Source organism: Eucalyptus grandis, chromosome 3 (genome assembly GCF_016545825.1).
Source record: "Eucalyptus grandis isolate ANBG69807.140 chromosome 3, ASM1654582v1, whole genome shotgun sequence".
Classification (NCBI taxonomy): domain Eukaryota; kingdom Viridiplantae; phylum Streptophyta; class Magnoliopsida; order Myrtales; family Myrtaceae; genus Eucalyptus; species Eucalyptus grandis.
This window is the reverse complement of record NC_052614.1, coordinates 27898590-27908350: the sequence shown is the minus strand read 5'-3', so window position 1 is coordinate 27908350 and position 9761 is coordinate 27898590. Positions and strand designations below refer to the sequence as shown.

The window sequence follows — 9761 nt, the reverse complement described above, 5'->3', positions numbered from 1 at the left end:
TTTTTTTTGAAACAGAATTCTTGCATTAAATTGAAAACTGTTATAAAGTGATTGCAGTTAAGATTGCTAAAAACTTTTACTAAATTATTATAAAACGTTACGTAATTGATATGAAATAATAACTTTCATGGCTCCCATAATTTCTATGAATTATGAAACAACGACATTCAAATTTTTAAAATTATTGAAATATCCAACATCATAGACACACAAGATAGGTGTAACATAACTCTAAAAGGATATCACAACATAGAGATAGATCAATACATAATTGTCGAAGGATAATTTGAACACAAATTGATCTACAATTTAGTTTTGTGATTGAGAAACTAATGAAACGATTACTTAAGTATGATTGCTTGCAACATCCGAAATTTTCTATATTCGATAATAATATTTAAGATATAGAGTTAAGTATTAATTAGCTTGGAGTTTGAATAGCATATGAAATCTTAGGAGTGTCATTAATTTTGTTACTGAAAGTACGAAGGATGTTTTATGCAACTGTATTTGCTTGGAGTGCGATGCTTTAAGATTTAATCGATAGATGTTGACATATAAGTTGATTGAGTAGAGTGGTAGTGATTAATGTTTGGCCATGGTATTTGTTAAAGGGGACCGATATGTTAAAGTTGCTAGAGTCCTTATTTATGAGTCCGTTGTCTTCCCAAAGTGTCTTAGTAATTACTCATATTTAGAGGTTGTTCAAAGTTCATTTTATATAAACATGCGATGATGAATAAGAATGTAGACTTGTTTTGAATGATAATTTATTTAGCCTTCGACTTGAGAGCAAGAAAGATTTCTTGTTGTGCTCTTATCTCTTAGGTGGATTTCTATGAGTGGCGAGTGACCTATCCAATTTATTTTTCACTTGTATTACCTCATACTTCTCTACACTTTCTCCAGCGTCATGACATAAGCCTCATTCTCTCACTTAAGTAGCTTATATCGTAGGATTATCGATTGTCTCGTTTCAAAAGTGAGAGACACGTGGTCTCTTGGATCATCCGTGAGAACTAATACCGAAATAAATCTTGCAGAATTTCCCTTCTTTGATTTCCTGGTCTGGCGCCAAAAGCTTGTGTTTCGGGGTCAAGACTTTGGATTTTCCCAGTTGTCTTTAATTGCATGAAATGGATGGGACTCCTCGCATGCACCACCAATGCCCCGCTCCATAAAACTTTTGGCTTCATTCTATTTTTCCGCAAGAGAATATCCTTTTCATGTCGTAGGATCATCGTCTCTCATTTCAAAGGTGAGAGAGACGTGGTGTCCTGGGTTATCAATGAAGACGAATACCGAAATGAATCTTGCATAATTTCCCTTCTTTGGTTCCCGGCTTTGGCACCTAGAACTTGTGTTTTGGGGTCAAGACTTTGGATTTTCTTAGCTTTCTTTAACTGCATGAAATGGATGGGACTCCTCGCATGCACCGCCAATGGCCCACTATATAAAACTTTTTTGGCTCCATTCTATTTTTCCACAAGAGAATATCCTTTTTAGCTTAATCATTCAACATCTTGCATCGATACACATGATTTCGCACTCTTGTATCGTAAACACCCTTACATGACATAAGCCTCATTCTCTCACTTAAGTAGCTTATGTCGTAGGATCATCGTCTGTCTCATTTCAAAGGTGAGAGAGACGTGGTCTCCTTGGTTATCCGTGAAAACAAACACGGAAATGAATCTTGGCAGAGTCTCCCCTGTTTGATTCTCCGGATTTGATGGCGAGAACTTGTGTTTTGGGGTCAAGACTTTGGATTTTCTTAGTTTTCTTTAATTGCATGAAAGAAATGGATGTGACTCCTCGCATGAACCGCCAGTGCACCCCCCCCCACAGAAGTCAATCGCCATTGGAATATGAAACCAGACCTACTCGACACCTTGACGCCGCTGCTGCTACCGCCATTGCCACTCTCGTCTCCCACTCGAGTGCAGTTTTCTGCCATCCACAATCTTGGGCACACCAGAGCTCCAACCACCACCCGCCACCAGACTAACTAAACTCGACGATGCCGTCAACGAGGAGGACCTCTCACCTATTAAGGAGGTCCGCCTCACTGTGACCAACACCGATGACCTGACCTTGCCTTTGTGGACCTTTCGCATATGGTTCTTGGACTTCCTCTCGTGTAGCTTCCTCTCTTTCCTCAACCAGTTCTTCACCTATCGGACTAAGCCCCTCATTAGCACACAGATTATAATCTAGGCCGCCACACTTCCCGTTGGCCACTTCATGGCCATGTTGCTACCTGAGGCCAAGTTTCGGATCCCTAGGCTCCTCCTAATCATGTTAAGTTTAAATGGTGGGCAAAAGAAAAAGAAAGTCCCGCATGAATTATCCAAATAAAATATTTTCATCAAATCATGACATAATAATTATTATGTGAATGAGTATGTTAATTTGACCCATCTATTTTAAGGTCCGGCTCGGTGTACTATAATCCACGTTATTAGATAACACCCGATTTGTTATGGGAGCAAATATAATGACTACATTTAATATTTAACAATAGTTTCATGGACTATATGATTAAATTAAAAGTTAGGGACGATCTTGCGCATTTAACCAAAGTTCAAAGAGTGATTCGTGTCATCTTTACCTTAAATGAACCCTACACGGGATGTATGCATACCCACCTATGCTTGCCTAGAAAAAGCCGGTAGTTCATTGAATGCATTCAAATCCATCTTCAATCGGGACGAGTTCTCCCATCACGCGCAATCGACATGTCGTGATCCGACAAAGGACATGTCTATTTAGCCAAAATTAATAAAGGGGGAAAATGAACGAGGTAGGTGGGGATCTCTCATCAATGCATCATCGACATAAGAGATTGCCAAAACATAAGGAGTGTAATTTTATCCTTCAGAGGACAAAAAGCCATGGGCTCCACCACCATTATTGCAGCGATAAGCAACTTCAAATCTGTCATTTCGAGGAGTTAGGAGAACATCATCGTGACTTTGAATTTTGATTTTTCATCACCAATTGGTTCTTCTCGTGGCGATATACGGATCCGGCTTATTAATGTCCGTTTGACTCTAGCTGAGCGGGAGAGGTAAACCACGAACGGCTCGGATTCAACCACGCAAAGGAATCGCACTTGTATTTTCTTTTTTTTTTTTTTGTTTTTATATATTTACAGTAAATCTCATTTATCTTGGACTTATTTAATTTAAATTTAAATTATATTTAAATATTCTTGATCGGTGGGAATATTTTGTTGGCTAGATTAGGCTATTATTTAAAATAAAATCCATTTGAAATCTTTATTTGAAAAAATATAAAAACACTTCATATTTTTATTTAGATTTTTTTAATAATAAATGCTGATCCGGCTGCTCTAGTCCAGCTGGGAGAGCCCCACTTCTAAGAAGTCAACAGTCTACAACCAATGGCAAAACTAGTGCTCGAGAGCAGAAGAAATAATCAAAAGGTGGGGCATTTATACTCACATCACAACATGGAGATTGATCAACACATAATCAATAAGTTCGACAACACACATGATTAATAAGTTCGACAACACACATGCAAATCGATCTAAAAAAATTGGTACTAATTCTCGCCTAAAAATGACACCCGTGACTTTTTTTCGCACCGACAAACAAGGATTCCACTGTGCCTAATGAATGCTTCTCATCACTCACTACCCAGTGGCCCTTTGCACTCCTCGAGTCATTTTCTCAAGACAATAAATTCGATCCAATTATCATGATGTAGCCATGGACTTAAATACCAAGCCGCATCTTGCAAAAAGAAATATAGAAATTGCGTGTACAATGTATGTTGAAAAAAAAAAAATACTTGAGTCTGTTCAAGATATCGATCGAGACATGCACAATTAAAATATGCACGCTTAAGTTTTAAAATAATTATCAGACATATCTAATTATCCTCAAGAGAATTCCTAGTTTGATTCATTGGATTTGCGGTGGATAATTTGTGTTTTTTTTTTCAAATTTCTTTAATCACAAGCGTTGCCGTCGGTTCGTTGTATATAAATATAAATATATTTTTCCCTACCAGTGAATATTCCATTGGACTCCCCTCTTCAGTATAGTCACACTCCATGATTCTATACTTACACTCATGAAAATTATATAAATATATATTTATATATAAGTGAAAAAATATATAAAATAGTGAATCTCGGAATCTTTACTACCCTTCCACACCAAAGTCAAGGACGAAGCACCATGAATTAAAAAAAGAAAACCAGACGTACTCGAGAGCTTCAGCTCCATCACCCCCACAACCATCTCTCTCTCTCTCTCTCTCTCTCTCAAAGCGGGCTTGCTGCCACCCGCAATCATGGGCACACTGGAGCAGCCACCGCCACCCACCGCCGCCGCCGCCAGACCATTCGAACTCGACGGAACCGTTGACAAGGACGACCTCTCGCCCATCGAGGAGGTCCGCCTTACCGTGTCCAACGCCGACGACCCGAGCTTGCCCGTCTGGACCTTCCGCATGTGGTTCTTGGGCCTCCTCTCGTGTGCCCTCCTCTCTTTCCTCAACCAGTTCTTCGCCTACCGGACGGAGCCTCTCGTCATCACCCAGATCACCGTCCAGGTCGCCACGCTCCCCATCGGGCGCTTCATGGCCGCGGTACTGCCCGAGGCCAAGTTCCAGATCCCCGGGCTCGGCCCCCGGCTCTTCTCGCTCAACCCGGGCCCCTTCAACATGAAGGAGCACGTGCTTATCTCCATATTCGCCAATGCCGGGAGCGCGTTCGGATCCGGGTCGGCTTACGGGGTCGGGATAGTGAACATCATCAAGGCGTTTTATCACCGGGGCATTTCCTTCTTCGCCGGGTGGCTTCTTATCATCACGACGCAGGTAAAGTCTATTCATCCATTCATTCACTTCTTTCGAAATCCAAAAAATAAATCTTTTGTTGACTACTCAAGTGGTGATCATTTAATATTTTGATCTCTCTTTCTCGCCCTTTGCAACAAAGTAGTTGAGACAAGAAAGATGTTGGACGATTTAGCTTATGACTGTCATAAATGTTGCAACTTGATGCATACTTCAATTGACTGTATTGATTTCTTTGCGCACTTTGAAGTGAAGATTCAAACAACTGAACATATCCCGAGGAGCCCGCCTTATCTGTTGGTTCCTAGGAAACTGTCTCGATCCTCGTTATTGGAATTGTTAAACGGCACACCGATCTTGAACGCTGGGATCGATTTTGAAACTTAGACGTAGAGAATCAAGGTAGCAACTCATGAAGTGGAGCTCGAGATGGGTGGTGAACCCTGTTAATAGTGGGTCTTAATATATGCAGGTGTTGGGATACGGATGGGCGGGGCTGTTGAGGAAATACGTGGTGGAACCATCTCACATGTGGTGGCCGGGTACCCTCGTCCAGGTCTCCTTGTTCCGGTAATCACACTCTTTTGCTTCCCCTTGCTTGCTTATCAGAGTTCACGTGAAAACAGAAAGAGAAACGACTGGTGGGAGTGAGTATTATATGGAGATGTTAATGGCAAGATAGCATAGACAGAGACCCAACGTGAGTTACTATACCCACCAGGCATTGAATAACCGGAGCTTAAACTCTTTTTCTCGCCCACGATTCCAAACCATACCATGAAAACGCGCATGTTGTTACCGTGAGAAGCTGCCCGCGATCTGTGGCTTTAGACAAGGACTTTTTAGGATGTCTACTTGCTTAAATTTAGGCGTTAAAGTCGAGGACGGCTTGCTTTGAACAACATTGGATCACTTTTTTGTTATCTACTTAATTCTCATGACCTGTCACTGCAACTTGAACATGTGGGTCACATGCAGTATAGCTAGCTCATCTCTCTCTCTCTCTCCCTCTCGGAGGTCATAAGAAATCCGTAATGTTTACTCCAACGACTGAAAAGTTCAACTGGTTTGAGTAAAGTTTAACTGGTTTGAGAAAAGTTAAAGTTCAACTGGTTTGAGTAAACCCCATCTCTTTCGAAAAAAAGAAAGTTAGATAGGCACTAGGGACCCACAAAACCATGTCACTTAAGTGTGGAAATTGAGGCCATACGAGTTCAGCACTAAAAAATTTCACGGTGTTTTCACTCCCCACACAAAAAGACTCAGGAAAATCTACTTTGTACAGAACGATAAAGCCAAGAGCTTCTTAATCAAACTACAGACCCCATCAAGCCCTCTTCAGGCTCAGTTTCATAAGATCCCATTCGCTATTTCTACTTCTTGCTGCTTCTGGTACCTTGAAATTGGGAGGAACTACATGCACCAGTTAGCCCCCACCATTTAAACTATTATAATGCTCTCAAGTACCCCGTGTTCCAACGACAAACTCGAACTATCTTAGCCACGAGACTAATGGAAATACGGATTGTAACATCCGCTCTCTTTCATCCCCTGCTTTAGGATCATCGGATGAAAGCGCAAATCCTACCAGTTGCGTGGCGTAGCATGCAGGGTCGCAACTTAATATGGAAAAATCCAAAGCCGTCGCTCTTGTATTGGACATCTTTATAAACAACAAATTGTCATTTATCTGCAGGATCTGAATAGTTTCAGAGGATACACTATACAAATATGAAAGTTGATCGCCTTGTCCTTCCTTCTTGTCAATCGATGGACGCATTCACGAAATAATATGAAAATTTCACAACTGTCCCAATGTATCCACAGTTTGCACATTATGTATATAATTGGTGCACGACCTGAAATACGCCATTCTATTCAAATTGATGCAGGGCTTTACATGAGACGGATGAACAGCGCATGTCGCGGGCAAAATTCTTCCTCATTGCACTGATCTGCAGCTTCACATGGTATGCTGTCCCTGGATATCTCTTTTCCACGCTCACAAATATATCATGGGTCTGCTGGGCGTTCTCCAACTCAGTCACCGCCCAGCAGATCGGTTCAGGTATGCGAGGCCTTGGACTTGGAGCCTTGACGCTCGACTGGACAGCAGTGGCATCGTTCCTGTTCAGCCCCTTAATCTGCCCCTTTTTGCCATAGTTAATGTTTTCGTGGGATATGCATTGATAATCTATGTCGTAATCCCCACAGCCTATTGGGGATTTAACGTGTATAGTGCAAATAGATTCCCCATTTTCTCCTCGCACTTGTTCACGGCGCAAGGTCAAAAGTACAATATAACGGCAATCGTAAATGACAAGTTCGAGTTGGACATCCCAAAGTATGAGGAGCAAGGTCGAATTCATTTAAGCATGTTCTTTGCTCTCACCTATGGCTTTGGTTTTGCCACCATTGCATCAACACTAACTCACGTGGCCTTCTTCTACGGCAGGTACTGTCTTCTCACCTCAATACGTTTATTTAGACAAATTTATCTTGAGTACTTGAGAAGGACAAGCAGCACGCGGAAAGAAAAAAACCAGGGCAAGATTGTAAAGTTCTTATAATGGAACCTAGGAAGAATTTGAACTTAACATTTTCAAATAAATTTTCTGTGAACCAAGGTTATCCTTATAACTAATAACACAGAAATGCAACAACTAGATACTGAAGAATGGCCTTATTTTTCCAGTTAAGTACTTAATCTTGTTGAATTCATGAGACATAGAGCCACTGATGTAATATTACCTTATAACAGAGAAATCTATGAGCGCTATCGTGCTTCTCACGAAGGGACGGCAGATATCCACACAAAATTGATGAGGAGATATAAAGACATACCCTCATGGTGGTTTCACTTGTTGCTTGTTGTAAATCTGGTTGTATCTCTTCTTCTATGCATCGTAATGAATGATCAGGTCCAAATGCCATGGTGGGGGCTTCTCTTTGCTAGTGCCCTTGCATTTGTATTCACCCTTCCCATTAGTATCATCACTGCCACAACAAATCAGGTATGAATCCAGAGTTATATAACATTTATGCTCTACTTAATTTCCATTGTAAGAAGACATTATATTTAACGATCATCTATTTCTATCTACAGACACCGGGATTAAATATAATCACAGAATACATAATGGGCGTAATATTGCCAGGAAGACCTATAGCAAATGTTTGCTTCAAAACATATGGATATATTAGCATGGCTCAGGCTGTTTCCTTTCTTAGTGATTTTAAGCTGGGACACTACATGAAGATACCTCCAAGATCGATGTTCCTAGTTCAGGTACTTTTGACTTCTCTTAACCATTTGATATTGTTTATCAACTATGCTAAAAGTAAGCCAACCAAACTCAATAAAGATCCACCGACTTATCTAGTGCTACTGATGTGGACAACCTATATATAATTACTAACTACTAGTAACATATTTTTGTTCATAAGTTTTAGGTATCATATTTATAATAATAAATTGGAGGAAAATAACCAGAGAAGCAAATCTGTCAATTTCCTTGCTATTTCAAAACTATTAATTGTTCATCAAACCTGATGAAAAACTGTGACTGAATCGTGATAGGAGAGTATTAACTTGAGAATTCATTCGTGATATTTACAATATACATTACTATAATTAGAGATCTCCCATCTTCGGGATAACTCTTTTCACTCTTCTAGGAAGACGATTTTGAGTGAAGAAACGTCAAATACAAAACACAAAACTTTCTATGGTCAAAGATTTAAGCTAGCCTTTCCATTAGACAACAAAACTAAGATGAAGCTGTCAGCATTTTCGAAGAAGCATGTCGCTTATGGCAGCATCATATATCATCCAAAGTGAGATCAACATCCTAGGCACTTGCAAGAAAGAAATACTCATAGAAATTACAGACGTGAGTAGAACTTAGTGCATGGTTTGGATCTTTTGAAATGACACATTTACAAGAGCTAGCAATCAAATCTTAGTAGACTTAATTGTCAACTATCCTCCCTCTTGTTGCTACTTATTAAATAAGTATGTGTGGCATCTAGTAATTCCGAAACGACCTTAGTACTCTATCCTTGTGTCCTCACAGTTCATAGGTACAATTCTTGCTGGAACCATAAACATTGCAGTGGCATGGTGGCTGCTAAACTCTGTTACCAACATATGCCAAGATGATCTCCTTCCACCGGATAGTCCCTGGACATGTCCAGGTGATCGGGTTTTTTTCGATGCATCTGTTATATGGGGGTTGGTTGGACCTAGGCGGATCTTTGGAACACTCGGTAACTATCGACAAATGAACTGGTTTTTCCTTGGAGGTGCAATAGGACCTATCATAGTATGGCTACTACACAAGGCGTTTCCCAAGCAATCTTGGATTCCTCTCATTAATCTTCCAGTCTTATTAGGGGCGACAGGAATGATGCCACCAGCTACACCATTAAACTACAATGCCTGGGTTCTAGCTGGAGTAATATTCAATTTCTTCATCTTCCGATACCGAAAGCAATGGTGGCAGAGATACAACTATGTTCTCTCGGCAGCCCTGGACGCAGGAACGGCATTCATGGCCGTGCTTTTATATTTTTCGGTGGGGATGGAGAATAGAAGCATTACTTGGTGGGGAACAAATGGAGAGCACTGTGAACTAGCAGCGTGTCCAACAGCCAAAGGCATAGAGGTTGATGGTTGCCCAGTCAACTGATACATGAAGCTCTTTCTAGATGTATTACTTACAGGAAAAAAGTTAGCCTTGATCAGTGTGGTTCTACATTAGTTGTACAGACTATTCCATTCACTCGACAGTTTTAGGCGTTTCAACAATTCTGTTTTCTTTTAGTGGTGTCAGATTTGATGATTGTGATTTATCAAGATAATAGTATGTTACTTGTAAGAAATAAGATTGTATTATGTGGTAAGGAATCGCCAAGTAACCCTGTCA

At 40.5% G+C, this 9761-nt stretch overlaps 1 non-coding gene across 1 annotated transcript; it reads left to right on the top strand.

Moving 5' to 3' along the window:
• The first annotated feature begins 4221 nt into the window (after positions 1–4221).
• Positions 4222–9761, top strand: LOC104419855. The gene is made up of 6 exons (XR_005548919.1): positions 4222–4854; positions 5306–5403; positions 6726–7288; positions 7595–7847; positions 7940–8122; positions 8910–9761. It is a non-coding gene; the product is annotated as an oligopeptide transporter 4 (transcript).